General features: G+C 37.1%; 1 protein-coding gene across 3 annotated transcripts in view; it reads left to right on the top strand.

Annotated features, from left to right (window-relative positions):
• The window catches only part of LOC131592223 (insulin-like growth factor I), a 46,783-nt gene that overhangs the window by 5,195 nt on the left and 19,235 nt on the right, over window positions 1-22,353 (top strand). The gene's annotated exons all lie outside the window — the stretch shown is intronic.

Here is a 22,353-nt window from a genome sequence, read left to right as displayed (position 1 = left end):
TCCACATGCTTCATCATTTAAATACAGGTGGAGGAAAATTCATGCATGGTGAAATAATGAAGACTGACACCAGTACAGGCAACAGATAAAATTAACTCTGCAATAGTGAGGACGAAGAAATACTCAACTTTTAAGTAATATAAATCTATTTCTGATGTTCATCTATTTGCCACTTAAATAACAAAGTTAAAGAAGCTTTTAGCTAGAAATATATTAATTCTGAATACATTCATTAATATATTTTTTTCAAAACATGATATAATTTGTGCTTCTATAGCCTCTGAAGCTAGCATTTACTTTTAATAGCAATAGGTGCTTCTCTGATATTCTTGATATTCCCTCATGGCTGAAGCTTCTTCTTATCTAAGCTACCATTTTTATTTTTCGGATCATACCCACCCTATTCCTATTTATTTCTATTCATTGCTTTCAATGTTTTCTCCTTGCTTGCAATAAAAACAGAAGTTCAGACTTTTGCACTTCTAAATTACAGAAAATCTCAATTTCCTCAACATATAAATTGTAGAGATTTTCACTGTCTTCTTGACACATTTTATTAAATTTCACTTTTGAAACCTTGGTTTAACACATGCAAAGTAATCCACTATTCACAAAAGAACCCTCCTTTTCTGTATTTAACACCTCAACTCTTGTTCATAAGCACCTACTCCAGGGTGCTGTTTAGCTTAGTATTCTGGTGCTAAACACAGTGTTAAAAGTACTGCCATCTCTCATACAGGAATTTACATTTTCCTACAAACTCCTCAGGTGTTCATTTATAAACCAAAGTCTGTTGCATTTATTAGCAGCAGAGTTAGGGATTATATGAGTGTCCTACAAATGTTTTATTGCTGGAGTGCATGTAAAGACTGTCATCTCCCCCTCCTGTTTCTGCACCAGAAAACAATGAGACACTACATCCTTAGAACAGCAGAGCAATTGTTCTTTTACTGTGTATGTATCTCAGGTGCTTCTCTGCCAGCAAAATGTTTGCTGCCGGTTCAGAGACCTCTCATGCTTGCTTTCCACAAGAGTAGCTGTTACTGCCCAGCAATCAGACCTACTGTTAGGTGTACTTTGTGATCCTCAAGGTAAGAGGTCATGTGAAATGCTAATCATTAGCAATAACTCTCTCTGGTTTCAATCTCAGTTATTCTAAAGTTTCACAATGTTTCAAATCTCTACCCTAAGCTAGGTCATCCTTAATTTAAAATGCCAGGATGGGCTTCCAATGTTTCAAAGGAGATCATTACCTTTGCAATCTTTACATTTATCTGCTGCAAGTTTAGACTTTCTCTCTAGTCTTTGCTGTTTTCTGACATTCTGAGTTTTCAATTGAAATATAATGGCACCATAAATGCCAACCTTCTTTTTATATGGAAAAATATGGAATGTTTTGCTTATCAATGACCACCCTGTTTTAGGAAAGTCTTGCACAGTTGTAATCAATAGACTGCAGTTGTATCACTCAACAGGAACATTATGAAGCTGATATGTATGTGGCCCCTTGGATGCCAAGTAATGTGTGTGCTCTACCTGGCTACTTCTTATTTGTAAGGAAGAAATTTCATCTGTTTTAACCTTCTCCCTCTTGTTTGTTAGAGTTCAATCTAAAATACAAAACTAGAGAAAAGTAAGCCCAGTAACACTGGTAAAACAAATAGAGATCCTCATATCAAATGTACTACAGAATGTAGCATACTATTATAAAGTAAAAATGTTGCTTGATTTCTTGGGACTTTTAAAGAATACCACATTATTTATGGAGGTAAAAACCCAATGAAATTTTTGTTTAGTTGTAGAAAGTATGTAGATGAAAGTAGTGTTTTAAGCCTTCTATTCTCATACTCTGGGTTCCTTTAAATAAAGTATAATCAATGGTAGTGTTTGCCTTTAACTTGCACAGGAAATAGCTGTGAGAAAAATTTTTTTCTTCCATCACTCTGTATTTCACTAGAGATTCCAAGTATAAAGAATACCTTTTGGCTGAGGTGGAATTCCTGGTTCAGAGTCAAGGTCAAACTTTGGACTGTTCCTTGGGAGATGTGGGTGGAAGTGAAGATAGAAATAATTGTATTACTTTCTGTCAAAACACTGTACTTCCCAACCACAAGGCTATATCTATGGCTATAACTGGAAGACAAAAATTTCCTTTATATAGTCTACTCTGCCCAACTTTCTAGCTATAAAAGGAAATTCTTTACAGCTTCTGAGGAGATGCCTCAGTTGCTTACCGCACACAAAGAGAAGTACTGACTTCAAGAGAAAGTCAAATGTGGTTTCTACCACTCTCTTTTGTCTTGAGATAGACTGACAAGGAGTGTTTTTCAAAGATTTTTAAGGAAAAACACAGCATTCCCCAAACTTAGCATCTACTTTTTTTCCATGGTCACATTTAACTCCAACCAGCACTGGCTTCTCCTCAGACAGCTTTTTGTCTCCTGTGATTTACCAGAGAAAAGTGGATTGTCCACTTTCTATATAGTGACATCTCTCTAGGAGGACTGCCCCTCATATTCCTGTGTGCTAGGTTTTATTAGGAGAAAGTGACAGAGAACCTGGCCACAGCTGCAAAAGTGGCTACACTTTAACACAGCTTTTCTCAATGTTTCTCCAGTGTTAAAACCTCTGGATCCAACTGTCATGAAACTAAGTGGGATAGCTTCAATGTTCACCTGAATTTTAATGTCCAGAAAGGTCTACCACAGTATGCTTATTGTAAAACAACACTGAGAGCAGAGAATGTTGGAAAAACTTAAAGCAGAAATTACATGAAACTTATAAAAGTGAAAGCCTAATGGAGGGGAAATTTTCCTTGGAATAGTCTAGTCTTATCACAGGAATTTACTTTATAGATCAGTAAAAAAAAAAATAAAATTCTTCATAAATGGTGAATTTGCTGAACAATCATTCATTCTCACTCATGATGTTTTCCGAGGGCTATTACTGCCGTGAGATCCAGTAGCTTGCTCTAAGCAGAAAATGTTATATTCTTTTCTAACTTGTTTCTTGTCCTTTGAAAATATACCTTTTCTTTAACAGCAAATACATAGCAGTCCTGCTAACCATACAAAAGTGCCAATAAAGAAACAGATTTCTTAATTCCTTAGACATTTTCAGTCTTCTAATTTCTATAGCCCATGTTAGATGGCAATACATATTTGAAACCATGACAATCAGCTTCATGAATAAAACTCCACCTTTTTTTCTGCTAAAAACACTGCTTTAGTCTTGTAGTGAATCTTCTGAACCATCCCTTGCTTAAAAAAGAAAAGAAGTCAGTTTAGATACCTGAGACACTAGAGTTCCTCTGATATTCTTCAGAGAATGGAGAATGATCTAGCACATGCTTCCATGTCTAAAGCAATGAATCCCATAAAAGACGGGGGTTTTTTTCTGGCATCCAGCTTAATGTTCCCTGTGTTAACTGCTTTGTGGAGAATTACTGCAAATTTTTACATTTTTTTTTGTCCACTAAGACAATCAAAATTGTGTCTTGTCCTTGGGAAAATCCCCAGCTGTGCACAATGTAAAACTATTTGTTTATAATCATCAGAAAATCAGGATAAGCCCCTGAACATGATTTTGGGTGATGAGAGCTGTCATGAGATCTCATTGCTTTGTAGAACTAAGGTATATCTGGAGGAATTGCTGCCTTAGAAAAGAGGAAACAAGCAGCAGAGCAATAGGCAATTATGTTTTGCTTCTCCCATTTCCCTCTAGTTAAGAGCTTCTTGTTTACTTCAGGAAGTCTGCTTTTAAGATGTTATTAAAGTTTCTAGGCCTGTCAAACCTATCAGCGTAATTACAAGAGATGGCATGGCACTCAGTTCTTTAAGTACTCCATACCTGTAGGAGCTATGAGTCATTAGCTCCTCTCTGCATCCCTGATTGAAAGGAATGTTAATGTTAGAAGCCCAGCAGAGGCAAGCTGAAAAGCTGCCACAGACACACACAGACTCTGGTGTCACTGACAGTCTTACAAATCTTTGCAAACAAACACTGGTCATCTTGGCTGTGTTCACACGGCAAGATCTGAGAGTGTTTTCAAGTTCCTTGGTCTGGCTTCATGCCCCATTCATGTCCAAATACTGTATCTATGGAAGATTTGAGTTCATTCCTCTATCTATCCCTAGGTTCCCTACTTCTTACAAGGAAGATAACCTGGAAAGGAGCTCAGATGTGCTTTAGCCAGGTCTGCAAGGTCAGTGCTTAGGGAGCCAGAACTATAGGTACAGCTACTGATGTAGCTGCATAAGAAAGAAAACAGCTCTGACTTTGGAATGATATCACTGTATAGTCAAACAGCTGACACAAGTTTGATGTGTGCTTTGTTGCCCCTGGTAGTAAACATTGAGAAAGTTCTCTGAAAATAAGCCAGTCTTTGAAAGAATTTTCTCATTTTTTACCACATTAAGAAAGGGTAAGGAGTTGTTCATAAAGGCCAACCTTAGTTTAGTGACGTTAATCTTCTTAAGTTACATCTTTAAAAACAGATAGAAAGGTTCTGTCTTCTTTCTCCATGGATTGCAGAGTAAGTCTAGGAGGATTTAGCCTCTGATATACACTAAATTTAGCCCCTGCCAACAGGTCTCCTCTACAGCTAGTTTCTCAGGTCACCAAGGATTTTATAATTTTTCAACGTTTTCCTTAAGAGGGATTGCAGTAGTGATGATAATTTTAATGAAGTGACTGGAAACAAATCATTGATCAAAATTTCAACAAGAAACATCTGTTCAAAAAGTGCCTACTATCAAAACCAAATAAGTACATTTTCTCCAGAAGTTCAATTTATATACGTCCTTATTAGCTGGTAGATATCGGAGATGTTAATGCTTTTTATGATGTTTACCTTTATTTAATGCACTAGACCAAGCTTCAAATTTGGTCTCAAATAACAGAAAGCTGTTACTTGACATTTGATTCCCTAACTGCTATATGTATATTTAATACATTGTTTAGTCTCATGTTGGATAAAGTCACTCAAAGAAGAGCTTGGCAAGATCAACATTAATTCTTGGCATAGCTGCCCCTCTTACTTTTCCACTGAATCTTAAATACCAAGAAAAACCCTTCCCTGGCTTCAACTCCAGCTCATGCTCTATGCAATCGGCCAAAACCTTTGAGTATGGACCTCTTTGTTCTGGTATCAATAAAGCGTTTGTGATTCTTGATCTACAGCAGCAGGAGTCACAAAGCAAATCACCCAGCTCGGCAGAACCACACGCTCTGTTCATGAAAACCTTGTGCATTTACTACCTGTGCATGAAGGGCATTCTACACACGGTACTCGTTCAAAGGCAGAAATTCACAGAGACATTTCTCTGGGGCTTATTCAGCACTTTAGCTCTTAGCCATTTTTTAAACCCTTTCACCTCAATGAAAATCAAATAGAGACTTAAAGCCATCGCAGACCTTTGCTAAAAAAGGCTGGATCTGGACTTGTTTATTAAACCATATCCTAATGTCAGTGTTTCCCTGTTACACAAGCTTAATTGTTCAAGAATATGACAACAAATGCAAGGGATAACCAACAGTTAAGTAATTTCTCAGTCTAGAAATCAAGACAAAAGAAATACCACAAATGTACACTTATTGAAGAAATTATGCTAAATTTATCTCTGGTAATAACCACAGGAACTTCAAAGTCAAGAGGAAGGAAAAGCCATTATTTCCTACTTTCTATGTGGTGCATTTAGTGCAAAACCATTGTGAAAGATAAAGCCCAAATGCTGAGTCTAACTTTTAAGTAATGACAGGCATACTTCATGTTTGCATCAGTAAATGAGGTTCTGAGAACAAAAATTCTAACACTTCCTTAGTCTTCAGAGGGACATACCATATAATAACTGGTGGGTGAGTCCAGCTTCTGGAAAGTTACCTAAATTCCTATAAAAATCCAGCCCTAGTCCGATATACATGCTGTGTTCTCTGGTTGAATCCCATACACAGAGATATTTTACGTTTTCAATGTCCTTACCCTTACTAGGCAAAGCAGAATGCATTTGCTTATCTCATGTTAAATCCTTTGCTAGTGAAAACTAGAATAGCTTCCTTTTATCAAAGAAATTTTGCTAGGACTCGTGTGTCTCTTACTTTTTGTTTTGTTTTTTTTTTTCTTGAGTCTACAGCATATTTAAATATTTCCCACCTTATTTTGAAATTCAGCTGTGATCCCAGTCTTCCCATTTACGTAACATAACGCTTCCAGAGTAAGAGGATGCTTCCAGACAGCAGGCCCTTCTGCTTCCTTATGTGCCCATAAAAGTGTGGAAGTAGGGAGTGTCCTGTTAAAGCACTTCCTTTGGGAAATTATGACTCACACAAACCTGAAATTATATGATATTTTTTATACATAATTATTTGTTTATATTATTTGTGTCTTTGTGTGTTGGGCAGAAATTTACACAAGGCTGAGTATGCAGAAAAAAAGAAGGGGTTGGCTCAGACCATCCTGATTCAGTCCAGCTCAGTGAACTGTTTTCTTTCTGAAAATAAATATTCTAGGAACACTATTTCTATCTCCAAAAAAGTAAACACTTAATACCTCCAAATCCTATAAACAGCAGGTTCTAAGTAAAACAAATGCCACTGAAAATTGGTTTGACTTCAAAAGAAGGTTCATTAACAGCCATATCCTTCTAAGGCAATGGATAAAATCTTTATGCACAAAACCTCTATATTTCATAACTCTGTATTCCAAAGAAAATTTTTAAATGTACGGTTTATGCAAAGGTATAAAAAGTCTAAGTGTCATGGGGAATATTGTAGGGAGATATCATTCTGATTGTGGATCTGAAAAGATGAGTACATTCCTAATTATGTTTGACGGCTGTTCCAGACCACATAGATAAATCACATTTACAAAAGGAATTTTTTATTTTCAGACTTGCATTAACTATACTGAAAGTTTCTTTTAATTCAACCACACCTAAACAACTGGATATGAGCTCCTACTCTTATAATGAAAGTTTTACAGCTTCTTTTTTGTAAGTCTTCATTGATTACTTCAGATTACATGAAAGCTAATAAGGATATCTATTTTAGCTTAACATAGCAGGTTTAAATTGAATACACTTCTTACCTTAAATCTTCTTTGGACAAATAATAATATTGTTGTAATAATTTGTTTCTACATCCCCCGAATTCCTGAATTACTAGTCAACAGGTCTTCCATGAAAAAAACCTTAATTTTTCCTACGTATTTCAAGTTTTATGTTTCTTTCCATTAAAGTTTCCAGTCTTTCACAGACATATTTAGTTTGGCAGAAAGAATCTGGTGACTCATAGACTGTAGAAATTTGAGAGCAAGCTACTGAAAATGTATCTAATTTCTTCTTGTGTAATTTGGGAGCAAGCTACTGATAGTATGTCTAATTTTCCTAGTTTAATCAAATGTATTATTGGCAAATACATGTCCTGAATAAAAGCCATGTTTATTTCTGAAATATATAGCTAAGATTAAATGCAAAAACACCATATATATTTGCTTCTAAAAAACTTCTGGGTTTTTTTCTAATTGTTTCTGGCATTTTACTCTAAATCAAAGGGCACAGAATGAAAAACAGAGGCACTAGTTGAAACAATTAGCATTAGAACCCTACTTAAATTTTGGAATTCAGTAATAAAAAAAACATTCCTTATAATGTTTTTTGGTGGTGGGCTTTTGGTGTTTTTTCATTTTTTTTCAAGAGGACAGAGGTGTAGGAAGAATAGGTGATGTTATTATACCTGCATGATTTACATAAAGAAGAACAGACATATTCAAAAATATCTCACTTGTGTTTTAGGTTATTGACTATACTGTCCCTTTCATGTCTTTTCAGACAAAAGACTTTCAAATTCAGACCTCTCTAGACATATATTGTTTTGTTTTGTCCACATACAGAATGAACTTGCTGAATGATGAACAGAGTGTGATCTAAAATCAGGAGATTCTGGTTCAGATTCAGTCCATCTACATTTGGCCACTTAAATGAGGATTCTGAGCTGGGAATCTACTCAGACTCATCCTGCAGTCAGCGAGAGGACTAAAAATCTTTCAGGGCTCTCATTAAGTTACGAATTTTCCCTAGGACATGCTTTTCCTTCTCCACTAAATAAAGCAAGGAAGCTGTAGCAATTGTATTCTTATGCCCATTAAGTCAGTTGAGTAAGGACCCTCCATTGGGAGCCTAAATTTTGGTGGAATTAATCTGTTTAAAACCACACAATGAACTTTCATGTAGAGGTAAGGATGCACTCATGCAGATCCCATTTTAGATCAAAGCAAATCCAAGCTTATTTTAGCTGCTATGGTATAATACAGTTGAGCAAAGACCCAGAAAGTGCCTTATCCAGGTAACACCAGTTAGAGCTGCTCCTCTAGCTCTTAAAAACTCCCAGGCTTTAGTCTGACTAAGTGTGAATCCTGTTGGAGAAAGCATTCCAGTTGGATACAGTAAAAGCACAAGGGAAAAGCTTATCTATATTTTCTTTCTTGATATAATAGATAGAATATACTCTTACATGCTACAGCAAGTAAAACTCCTTCATGTTTTATTCCTGCAAAATAAGGTGCACTTTTCCATGCACAAATAAAGAAGCAGTTTTTACACTGTTGTTCACACAAGATCATTTCTATTCCTTTGATTACTCATTTCCCAGCAGTTTTTTAAGAAACCAAGACAATAATAATATTTCTAATCTACAGAGACAGCTAAATATCCATGTTGTTAAAGAAGGATTTTCTCTGTTAGAGGGCTGTGCCTTTTATCATGGTATTGTCATGGAGAAAGGACACAGAATGATGCTCAAGTACAGTTTTGAGATACTCAGGCAATGAAACATTCAAAGTCAGGTTGGATGGGGCTCTGAAAAATCTGATCTAGTTGAAGATGTTCCTGCTAACTGCAGGGGGCTGGATTATGTGATCTTTAAAGGTCTCTTCCAACCCAAGCTGTTTATCAGTTGGAAGATTTAAAATATAGCTACTGCGGACCTAATGAATTCACCTATAAAAGCAGTAATGTGACTGAGCTAAGAAAGAATCCCACCTGAGGCTGTAAACCATTCAGTGAGTTGAAACAACACCACAAAGCATCTCTACTTTCCTCACTCCAGCACCCCTCTTCATCCAAGACAATCAAGAAAAGCAAAGAACCTCTTCAAAGACATACACATTTCATGATCTTCTCTAAAGTGATCCCTTTGTAGGGATCAGTAATCACAGTACTTAAAATTTCCAAACCATCTATGGGAATAGGAACTGTTCTTTAGGTTGTTTTTACTCTGCTTCAAAACAATACACTTACTGAAAAGGATTATCAGAGTAAAAACAAACACTAAAACCAAGAAAGAATTATTTATACCTTCTATGAATAAAAATGTATATGACTTATCTTATTTCAAGGTGCTCTTAGCATTGTGAATTGTACTATTCCCAGCTGGTTTGGCTTGAGGAAAATGGGGTAGAAATCACTTAAAGGGTGCTCTCATATGAAAATTATTTCGTAACTTAAGGAGTTCCACCACTATTTCAGGAATTACATACACTAGATTTAATATAGCTATTCCAAGATACAAGCATTTTAAAACGTGGAATGGTCAAGAAATCTGTTCATTAAAAAAAAAAAAAAAAAGGAAGATATTTTGCAGAATTTCACCCTTATCTTTCTTATTGCAAAAAATGGAATTAAATTCTACAACTGCAGCTACAATGGCATTAAGCATTAAGTCAACTCCTCTAATTTTTCTTTCCTAGTCATTTCATTTCAGTTTTTGAAAGCAGTAGGACTTGATGCAATAAAGTACAACTATTTCCTGTTATCACTAAGATGAAGACTAATAAAATGAGCAGAATTCATAAGTGGTGATATTCTTACTGTCTGCTGTTCTTTTCAAGTAGAAGTTTATAGTCTGATATGAAACAGATGAAATTCAGATCTGTGAAAAAAACAACAGAACTTTTTTAATAAATATGGCTTTCTCTGCCCCATCAAGAATCAAATAACTTGCAACAGATTTTGAATGCAAAATTATTATACTTGAACTATGAAACAGGTGGAAATACCTTGTTTAATTTTTATTTTAGAATGTAATATTTTTAAGGTGTATTTTTACTTTTTCATGTGGCAAAAAGAAAATGCTAAGGAAAATCTGATATGTAGTATAATAAAGAAGGGACAAAGCCGATGCCAGAGATGGAGAAAATAGTAATGTTAATAATCTGGGCTGGTCCTGTCCAGGAATTTTTTCATAATCCAAAATTATGAGTCCATGGATACTCACTCAGGGTTATCTGTTAACTTCAAATGGCTTTAGTTCAGTTCATTGAGGATAGTGGGAGTTAGTCTGAGGAATTCTATTTCATGAGTTCTGTGCTATGCTCACTAAAGAAAACATTGATCATTGATTTTCCTAGGTCTTTTGGCCATAAGTGTCATTATGCCACAAATATTTTCCCTTGACTGGATTCCCATTGCTTTCTTACTAGTCACCTGTTTTTCCTAAGAGCTACCCACTGAACTTCTGATATTTTATTTTCTGTGTATAAATACAGCAAATAAAGGCTCTTTTGAGCAATTGATAGACACTATTTGTTCCTGATTTGAAAAGGGTGCACGCACACCAAAAAACTCCTCATTTTTAACATTATTCAGACCAACCTGAAAGGTTTGTAATTTTAAAGATCATCTACCATTCGGTTCTTCATAGAATCATATAATGTGCTGGGTTGGAACAAACCTATCAGGATCATGGAATCCAACTCCTGGCCCTGCAGAGGACACTCCAAGAGTCACACCATGTGCCTGAGAGAACTGTCAAAATACTTCTTGAGCTCTGTCAGGCTGGTGCTGTGACCCCTGCCCTGGGGAGCCTGTTCGAGTGCCAACCAGCATCTGGGTAAAGAACCTTCCCCTGATATCGAGCCTTAACCTCCCTTTACTTGGCTTCAGGCGCCTTCCTCAGGTCCTGCCACTGGGCACCACAGAGAAGAGATCAGTGCTTGCCCCTCCTCTTCCCCTCACAAGGACATTTGTAGGCTGCAATGAGGTCTGCCCCAGTCTTCTCCCAGGCTGGACGGACCAAGTGACCTCAGCTGCTCCTCACACACATTCACCTAAAGGCCCTTCACCATCCCCATGGCCTCCTCTGGACACTCTTTAACAGCTTCATATCTGGTTTACATTGTGGCACCCAGAACTGCCCCCAGCACTGGAGGTGGGGCTGTCCCAGAGCAGAGGGGACAATCCCCTCCTTTGCCTGGCTGGCCATGCTGGGTCTGATGTCCCCAGGACAGGGCTGGCCCTCCTGGTTGCCAGGGCACTGCTGGCTTGTGTTCAACTTGCCATCAACCCTCAGGTCCCTTTCTGCTCTGCAGCCTCTCGTTCTCTTGTCTATTCACACAACCAGGATTACCCCATCCAAGGAACAGAGCCGAGCATTCACCCTTCTTAAACTTCAGTGGCTGGTGATTGCCCATCTCTCTAATTTGTCAAAGTTTAGCAAAATTGTTTGCTAAAGTGCCCAAATTAGTCTCGATTTTGTGATAGGTATATGGCTACATGTAAAAGATTGAAAACTAACTTTTGAAAAGTGTTACTCTATTTTCAAAAATCAGCATGAGTCTCATGAATAGCCAGTGAGACTTCTGAAGACCCTAAAGGCATATGAGTAATTTTTGGGCAGTGAAGAGGCAGATGGACACTCAAGAGATTTTTCAAAAGCAGCCATGTATCTAATTTCTGCTAAAATCAATGATAGCTGACCCTATGCAGGTTTTTTGTTTGTGCTTGTGTTTTTAGTTGCCTGAGCATCCTTGGAAATACAAGTCAGGGTCCTTAGCTACTTGTTTAATTTTGCTTATGGACCTTATTGACTACTTGTAGAAAAGCTATCACTGTTAAAAGCTCTTCAAAATAAGAATTGGCATAATGACTTGGCTTCCTCTCTGACGTTAAACACACTAATACGCTTAGTATGAAATCTTCTTATTTCTAGCATAAATATGTGAGGCATCAGATGAAAGCTAATAATTTCCCAAGCAAGCTAAAAATAATGATGGCTAAATTTGAATAAATATTCTAAGAGGCATTCTGGAACAGACAGTAGTTAATAAGTACTGTAAATGCTACCTTTCTACTAACCTCATTTGCAAGGTGCCAAAGCCTAAACATGCACCACAAACAACAGTGAATGAAAACCAAGCATGATAAAAAAATATAATCACTGCAGAAAGTTGGAGACAATGCATATTTTAGCATTTTCTTTGTCTTCTAACCAGGAAAATTTAATTTATATTCTCACAATATTCTTTAGGATGTCTTCTTTAGGAGTTTCAGATACTTGTGGCTTAGACCTTGTCTCCCCTTCAATGAGACTATCTGACAGCACCTACAGTTACTGCAATAATTCAAAGTACATTGTAATACAAAGAGTAAGTATTATTAAAAAGTACTACTTTGTGTAACAAATAATATAGGAATATGTAAATTAAACTCACCTTTAAACATGCTGCAATGCAAACGGAAGAGTTTAATGGAAGAACCAGTAACTGAAGATACGTCTAGGAATTCCTTAAAGTCAGGGAATATTAACCTTAATTTTGGTCACAGGCCTATGAATTTTACACCATCACTAAGTGACTAAAGCCTTTAACAAAAAAAATTGTATTCATAGTTATACAGAATACACACTTCTTGGGAGAAGGAAAAGAATCAGTGGCTTCATTAGGTAATGAGTGGTCTCATGCTTTATTGACTTCCAAGATCCAAATGCTGCAGACAATAAGAATTAATATTTTCCTCATAATCTCCTCTGAAGTGCTCATCATAGAAGTATTGCAGCCTTCAGACAAATACATTATCAACTACAATATCCCAGGAAATCATCTATTTCTCTGAACATTTCTGAGGTTTTTCTGCCCTAGTGATTGCATATCCAACTGGAGATGGCAAGAACTTTTATTTCCTAAAATAATTTTTATATTTCTGCTAGAACTTCACATGTTCAAAATAGAATACAAATGTCAATGAATTTAACCTAGTGATAGAGTGAAGTAGTACTTTCCCTTTATACAGGGAACAATGAAGGATAAAAACCAAGCCAAAGCTGCAAATGCACCCCTTCCTCAAAAGCAGCTTCTGCATATACCCTATCCTACCTGAACTAACAAAGCACTTTTGCCAAAAGAGTTGGGAAAAAAAACAATGTAATCCTCCTGTTTTTGTTCAAATCTAAACACCTTTCCGAAGGCTCATTAGCTTCTTTCTACTTTCATTGGAGTGAAAGAAATTGCCTCATTCTTGTGAGCTGCAGAAATTCCAGAGCACCTCCTGTGCAGGACAGGAACAAAGCTCTAACCAAGAACAAGATTTGCTGCCAAGTGGCTGGTGATAAATAGAAGTCAATGAAAAAAATACTTAAAGTTTAAAATTATTGAAATCTCTTGGTCAAGAGATTTGATTTTAGATGAACAGGTTAAAAGCAATGAAGAAAGAACATAAAATAATTAAATTTACTTTTCAACTAATGAAGGACCCCATGAAAGGTGATACAGAAAACTGTATCACTAAATCTGTTCACTAAAAGTTCATCAAGTACTGTAGCTGTGTCAACACTTCTCAGAGTTCACAGAATCACAGAAATGTTAGGGTTGGATGGTACCTCTGGAAATGATGTAGTCCAAACCCCCTGCCAAGGCAAGGTCACCTAGAGCAGGTGACACAGGAACAAGCCCAGATGGGTTTGGAATGTCTCCAGAGAGGGAGATTCCACAGCCTCCCTGGGCAGACTCTTCCAGTGCTCTGCCACCCTCAACGGAAAGAAGTTCTTTCTCATGTTGAGATGAAACTTCTTGTGTTTCAGTTTATGGCATTTGCTCCTCATCCTGTCACTGGGCACCACTGAAAAGAATCTGGCACCATCCCCTTGGCACCCTCCTCTGAGGTATTTTATAAACACTGATGAGATCCCCTCTCAGTCTTGTCTAGAACGACAGACCCAGTTTCCAAAGTGTCTCATAAGAGAGATGCTGCAGACCCTGCAATACCTTTGTCACCCTCCACTGCACCCTCTCCAGTAGCTCCTCGTCTCTCTTGCGCTGAGGAGCCCAGAACGGACACAGCACTCCAGATGTGCCTCTCCAGGGCCAAGCAGAGGGGGAAGATCTGCTCCCTCCATCTGCTGGACACACTCTTCCCAATGTAGCTCAGGATACCACTGGCCCTCCTGGCTGCAAGGGCACACTGCCAGCTCAGTTTCCTTCTAAACTTTCAGCAGTTTCCTGTCTTCCATAGCGACATGAATTAGGCTTATCCACACTGGTAGTCAGTTGAAACTACAATTGGATGAGCATCCATTCAAATGATTTCATTATGTGAATGTTTAGCAGAGACCACCTGAGCATTTCTCAATGGTCACCATAAAAATTCAATGTTTTTCATACACCAAACCTTGATTGCAATGAACAGTAATCTACTAAATAAAAAGCCACTTGGTATGTCAACTAGTTTCCTTCCTCCTTTTTCCATTCTGCATCACTCTATTGTACACAGCACTTGGAAAACTGGTGGTTCTGAACAACCTAAACAGATAAATATGATTTTTTTTGCTCAAGTCTGTCTTAACTGGCCTCAATTTGTCTTTTTTTTTTTTTTCCTAGACAAAGAAATTGATAAGCTATCACTGTCAAAATGCCAGGATAGATTGGTATCTTACTAAAATTTTAATTTTTGCGTTTCCCTATAGTCTCAGGAGCCGGAGAGATGGCTTTGAAAACAAAAACTTAATTTGTATCAAAAGTAGATTGTTTTCTTGCTGGAACAACTACAATCACAGAAAACTGAAGCATGCAGTTGAAACCTGAAAGTCCCATCATTTCTTATTTTGAGCCAGCACTAAAAATCCACCTTTCCTTTGAACCGCCTCTGCCTCTTAAGTTTGTATTATATCCTCATACTAAGTTAAAAGTACAGTCATAACACTGTCTTAAAGGTCTGCTTTGAATTCTTTTTAGACACATTCAAGCTATAGTAATTTAGCTGATGGCTGCTTGATTTCAGAGCAGCCAGTGAGAAAGCAAACAATCCAATGACCCCAAGTTCACTGAGATTGCTGGAAAATGAAAACAAGGGGTTTGGAAGGCCAGTGCTTCAACACATAAAGAAATATATTGAATACTTCAAAAGATATAAAATTCTTAGAACTGTTGGACAGGCTTCTGTGTGTGAACTTTCCTGTCCAAGTGGCATTGCTAAATACCATGGCACCAATCAGAGGGCTGACATCATATTGTTGTGTAACTCATAACCATAGCAATGTCACTTCTTATGCATTATATGTGAATTCAGCTGCTTAACATCTCAGCTGTGTCAGCTGTTAAATAAAATACAGTTCAGGAGATTTATTTTGAAATATGAGCTCTTTGTATTTTTTTTATAAAGGAAACAGAAAATAGAAAGCTTGTTAAACCAGTGTTAACACTGGAAGCTTGGATTCGGACAACAGACACAGTAAGAACAGGTTTCATCACCAATCTAACTCACAATGATATAATGTAGCAAGAGAGCTAATTGTGATCATTTTAATGGACAGCAATACACTGGGGCTTTTATATTAAAAATGGGACAGAATGCACAAAAATATATGCAGTCAATAAAAAACAACCAAATAAAAAAGCCCCAAATAAACAAAAAAAACCAACAAAACCCAAACAAGCAAACAAACAAAAAGCCCAAAACCATAGCACACCCAAATTGTTGAGTAAATGGTACAGGTGTCAGCCTAAGTGAATTTAACATGTTTGGTGCAACAACTACAAGCAATGGAGAACAACATCTAACAGAAATTGGGAACATAATCCTCCTCTCCTTTATTTCGACCCTAAGTGCCCTTCCAGAGAATCATTAGCCTATTCCTGCTCTCACTGGAACAACAGAAATTGCTTCATTCCTGTGAGCTGCAGAAATTACGGAGTAGCTGCTCTGCAGGGCAACAGCAAAGCCCTGACCAAGAACAGTCCTTGTTGCCCAGTGGCTGGTGATGAACAGAGCTCAGCATTGCCAGGCACTAGTAAAGGGAATGACATGTACCCTTTGCCTCTGGTGACACATGGTGTGGAGTAGCTGGTGTTATCTATTATCTGTCCTTTTGGAATATCAGCATGTTGGAGCTATAAGCCAGAGGAACTAATGTCGGTCTGATTGTGCCTTTCTGTGATCACAGTCAGAGGCAGTGGTGTAATGTAGCTTTTGCCCTCCTGATAATCCATCAAGGAGAACAGTAGCACTGTCTTTATGATGCATAAAAAGATTTATTTATTTTTATTAAGTTCACTGTGTCCCTTAGGCTGCCCTGCATTCAGTGAGATTTGAGGCTATGCTTTCAGAAGATAAGGGATGATGTGCTCCATGCAACATCATCATCTGGGGTAGAGAGTATTGCAGCTTCTTTCACAAAGATAAAAATACCTGAATTTTTCTGGTAACCAGACCACCATTTTGCATTTCAACACCAGGCAATTTTAAATGCTGCTTAAAGTACCCAAGACTTCTGGACACAGATTACTTCCAGAATCAAACCCACAGTCACTTGACTAATATGCTCCATAAGATATCTTGTTGCTAGCCAATTTCTCACATGTACAGAAAATTTAATTATAAATTTTGCAACTATAAAAAAGAAATTATGAGATGTTGAAATGTTAGTTTCTAATATGAGAAGCCTAATAGGTGTAAACCATCTCCCATTTTCTATATTTCAGAGAACAGACAAAGTGTTTCTTTAGATAGGAAATAGATAAAGAGTAAGCAGGTGGGAGGGCTAGGACTATTTCTGGCTATGGGACTAACTGGTTTACATAACCTTGAACCAACTAATTTTATCTGTATTTGTCTTACTTTCACCATGTGTGAAAATGAGGCAATGATGTTTATTCACCTTTTAAAGCTGCTTTTGAAATCCCCTGAGTCAGATAACAATTCAGGTCCAAAGAAATACTACTTTTTAGAAGCTCACCCACATATACCCCAAATACTGCAAAGGTTAAAGTTTCAAGCAAAGTGTCACATTGCAGTACTGATGATAAATTATAGGTAATAGTCTATCAAACTTAGGAAGACAGTTCTGTAAATACAAAAAAAAAAAAGCTGTTTACATAAGGGATACAAATTGGCTACTACTTTCAGTCTAGAAGTTAATATATGCCATATTACTGCAGAGAATCCTGCAAACCGTTTTTAAACAATGTTATAACAGTTTACATAAAACTTAATGGCAAGTTAAGTAGATCACTCCAGCAGGCCCTCTGCTTACTGCAGGAATATGGCACAGAGTTCATAGGTTACTTGAGACTCGTTCTCCCAGCCAAACAAGTCAAACAATAACACTTTTAGGCACTGAAACACTTTTCCTCGGTTTTCAGCAGAAGCAGATGTGAGGCTGACTGCACAATGAACAAAAAGAATACTTTGAAAAGAAAATGACAGCGAAAACATAAGCTCAGTTTGCAGTTTATCTGTAATCATCCTTGCCTTTCACCTTGATGCTAACTTTCCAGTACTACCCTCCTCATCTGAAGATCAGTGCAAAGCTTCAATAACTTGAAGGAAGCTCATTTCTTCACATTTACATCAGATTTCTCTTCTAAACAAATTGGTGCAGTGTTTCAATCTTCATTTAAGTTTGGGGTGTAAGTTCTGAGTCATCATCATTTAATTTTCTCCAAGCCTCCAACTTGTGTTTTCTGTTTTTCTTCCTGGATGTGTCATAACAACTAAATTGTACCACCCCAGTAAAATGGTGAAGCCTAGCACACATCTGCCAGCAACAAAATACTGTGCTCTCACTCTAATTCCCCACACATTCCACTTTTCACACTTCCTTCGCATCCTCTCAATAAAGTGGTAGAGCCTAGTAAGCAATTTCTTTTATTTTCCACAACATTCTGCCAATAAATCAAAAGAACTACCTCAGAGAAGAGCACACTTGCCTTGCATGCTCTTTTCCTAGTCCCATTTCTATCGATATTACCATAAGATTAATTTTCTGAAGTCAGTGACTTCCCTGTAGTTAGGATATCTGTCAGTTCTGGGTCAATACTGTGCTGATGAGTTGTGAAGGCATTATTTTTCAGAATTGCTAAGTAATTTTGACTTGGAAAAAATCACTTGAGAAAAGTTTTACTCTTTCAAATTCAATAGAAACTCTGGTCAAAATTTTCCAGTATTCTTAATGTAGAAACAATAGGAAAGAAAAGTCTTAGTCTGAGCTTTGAGATATCCATCATGAATTTAAAGGAGTCAAAACTCTAGTATATTTCTTTTAAAAACATTCATTATACAACAGAATTGCATCAAGGAGAAAAGAAGGTGAGAATTAGCAACAAGAGAAAGGTGTTACAAAAAAGGCAGAAAAACCTCATCTAGAAAGAGGTGAAAATGATGAATCAGAAGAAAATATAATTTAAAACAGAGGAGCCTTTAAAAGTTGCTAAAAAAGTTCTGTGTTTGGCAGCTACCTTACCTGAACTAGGACTTTGACTCCTTTGAGGGTGAATCATGTTTGAACCAGGTTTCAAGGACAGTTCTCTCACAAATGCACAGCACATGCAACCTTGTCACATTTTTCTTACTAGATCTGGGTTGGGCAGTGACTGCCCTGTGTAGCAGTCATTGCACATCAGTGGACAGATACATAAATACCGATTTTGCACTCCTGGTTAGTGCAGACTGTGAAGCATTTCTACAGAAATACCCACACCAACCCACCTCACTACAAAGCAGCCACACCTTGTTTAACTTCAATACCAGTAGATTCCAAGAAAAAATGTTTTTAAGAGAAACCTCATGTCAATGTTCAGATGGGGAAATGTCAATATCAGATAGCAGGTTCACCTATGGCAGTAGTAACAAATGATAGCAGCCACTCTAAACAGCCTGAAAGTTGCTAGATGACAATTCCTTGAAATTTTCATGAGTGGAGTATAACATGAAAAATACCTGAACCAAAATAATCTCCAGGGGGGTTGAAACTAGATGATCTTCAAGGTCCCTTCCAACCCAAACCATGATTCTTTTTTGCATCTTCCTCAAATTCCACCTTCACATGGTGGAAGCACAAAGATTTTTCAGTAAAACAGGCCTACACTTCAGGGAAGAGGGGGGTACATTTTAACAGGGGCAAAATTGTATGGCTTCAAATCTTACTGTCAGAAGTGATTCAATGGTTTTAGCTGCATCTTTTTCTTTCCAGCTCCTCTACAAGAAGAAAACAAATCACCTCATGAATCTATAGAACATGCACAATTCACAAAACCTGAAACCCAGACAGCTAAGGTTTGGTTAAATTAAAACAGCGTTAAGGCAGAGATTAAAATTGGAAAATGCCAGGCAATCTGAAGATTAGGTGTCCTTACCTGCTCCAACAATAAGTGGCAAGATTACCCTTCCAAACAATGAGCATTTACATGTATGATTACCAAATTTTGTGTTCTGTTGCTCAGTTGATGATAGTGGGTATTTAGTTTGCTTTTGCAGAAGTATTTAATTCTCAAGCACTTATATGCACTTTGTGCAATAAGTCAGGATGGATTGTTCTTTAGGGACTGGGCTGCCCCCCACTTACTCCAGTTTGAGCTATAGCAGATGCCATATAGCCCATCCAGAAGAGCTCTCTTCATCTTTATTTTTCTATATCCACTTATACAACTTATATACAATATATACAATATATTGTATATAAGTTGTATATACAATATATTGTATATATACAATATATACAACTTAATATAATTGTGCCAGAGCAATGAGACAATAATGAATGAATTGTCCATGAAGAACTCTGGAGAGTTTTCAGCAATTTCTGTAAGGAAATGAGTCAAAATGAATCTGAGCAAGATGGTACAATAATATCTGTTTTCTTCTGATTAAAATGGAAGAACAAGTGTTCTGTCACTGTTACTTTCTCTTGATCCAGGATGGTGTGTAATGTGAAGGTTTAAAATGTGAAATAATAAATTAAAAATGTCTGTTCTATTAGGAAACAAGTATTCAATAACCACGACCAACTTCAACACAAAAAAATTAGAAGTATTCTGAGTTTTTAAAGACTGCATTTTTAGCAATTTTACAGCATATCACTTTGAAAGACCTTGTGGATACTTGCCAGATGTGATACAGTGGTAGAGGAACTCTACAGCATAGAGCTTATTTATCCTTAGATCACCCCACTCTTTTCCTCTCCAACCAGAGGAATGATTCCTGAGTTTCCTAATGATCTTGCAAGATAAACATTGAAAATTAGTAGAGCTAGAAATTACTATATTAAAAGGAGCATTATATTCTTTAAATCTAGTGCTAAGAACATAAACCTTTTCTAAGTCCTACTTATCGGTGCAGTGACGTCATCCTGGAGTAGGAGAAAGATAATCTTCCTTGTTGCTGCATTATTGAAGAATGTCAAGGAGTCCTGACAAACATGCTGCTCTTTGTGCATGGATGTTTAAATGCAACCAGCACTGAACAGCCTTTTACATAGGATACAACACATTGTGCATATTAAAACCCATGTGCTGTTTTCTTTATTTCTGCATTCTTTCTCCCTACAACACGGAACATGTTCCAAGCATTTTTTCAGTGATTTGCCTCTGCTCTTTGCCTTTTTCAGTGCTTCTTCTCTGCTCTTTGCCTTCACTCCACCAGCTGTCACTCCAGTGACATTTCCCAAGCATGAAGCTGACAAAGAGCAGGGCAGAGCTTAAGTGCAGAAGCTGTGGAAAACAGTAGCAATGTTTTAAAACATCAACACAACTCAGTGTTTTGGGAACAATTTCCAATACTGTTACTTGAATAGATGCTGTTTACTACACAGCTTCTCACACTGAAGAGAATTCAGTTATTTTAGAAAATTAAAAGGTTACTGGATTATAGCACACAGCTATTTTGTCAGTAAATTTCAGGTTTTTCTGCCATAACACTTCATTTAAATTAGATATTAAGAAAGCCCAGTATGATTAATACTAAGAAATTTCTATATAGAAAATTAAGAAAACTATTAGCATTGTGAAAAAGAAGACAGATAGAGAACAGGACAGATATTTGAGAAGTATTTTGCTTCCTGATTTACATATCTTCTCTACCAATTTAGTTTTCATATTTCAGAGCTGTATTTACAGTCTAAAATGATCTGAAATTCTAGTCTAAAATAAGTCAAGTGTAGTTATCACATGGGGGTGCCTTCTTCCAACAGTTAAGCTTTCTTCTAATTGTCCAGATATTTTCTCTTTTCTGACCTACTGTAGTCCAAGATACAAATACTGACAGGAAAGACTACTGCAACATGCAGAGTTAGCACAAGCATTTTACGCATCGTGTAAAAGCACTGGTTCCCAGTACTGAAATCAAATCAACTCTTCCAATCCAAAGGCAGAAAGACAAGACCACATGATTTTCAATAGTCTCCAACAATCTTACCTAATTTTAGGGAACATTCAAGGTAAGAATTCCAGTTTATCAGCTGGCTTGATTATGACATTTATTATTCTCATGAGTACCTTTAGGCTGAACAGGGAGCAAATCCTAACTTCTCTGTTCAGAAATAGTTCTGAAGTGCTTCTGCTCTTCCTGCCTTATGTGGCAAGGAGGAGAGAAAATTATCACAGGCCATTCTGACACTGCTCATGAGGTGACAGTGTTACAATTTGCAGAAGAAATTTCTGTGAGGGGAAGACACAGGAGCCTGTTATGTCCTGAAATGCAGGTAAACCCTTGCACTGCAGTGTTTTTTCCACTGCTCTGACTTGTAGGTGCTGCCACACTGCTACACAAGTGTGAAGGAGCCCTCTAGTGTGGACAAGAAATGGACCTACAGCCCATAATTTGCACTCAAATAACACAGGAGAACAATAACTGCTAACAATGCCACTCTCCAAGCACTTTAACAGCACACACTGCCCAGGAGATTCAACAGTTACAAAGCCTCCTGGATCTCAACCCTGAAGTCAAACAAACAAACAAAAAACCATATACATGATATGTCATAATGTGACTTCAGGGCTAATGTATGACTGACCATAAAGACAGTCTTAACTGAAAAAAGGATCCAAAAACTTGAGAATAATGTAGAAATAAACTGAAGTCCTTGTCAGATAAATATTTTGTTTAAATTTTTTGATCGACCATTACCTTAAAAACAATTGATGTGAACCATTTAAAGGACAGAAATCCTTTTTTAAATCCTTATGTACTAGGATAAAATTTATGAGTTATCACAGAATCATTCAAATCTTCCAGAGACATAGCCAGTTTGCACTATAATAGAACCATATCCAGGAGATTCCAGTGCTCAGATCTATTTCTAAGTGGTAGTATGGCA

Source organism: Poecile atricapillus, chromosome W (genome assembly GCF_030490865.1).
Source record: "Poecile atricapillus isolate bPoeAtr1 chromosome W, bPoeAtr1.hap1, whole genome shotgun sequence".
NCBI classification, from domain to species: domain Eukaryota; kingdom Metazoa; phylum Chordata; class Aves; order Passeriformes; family Paridae; genus Poecile; species Poecile atricapillus.
This window is presented reverse-complemented; position numbering and strand designations above follow the sequence as displayed.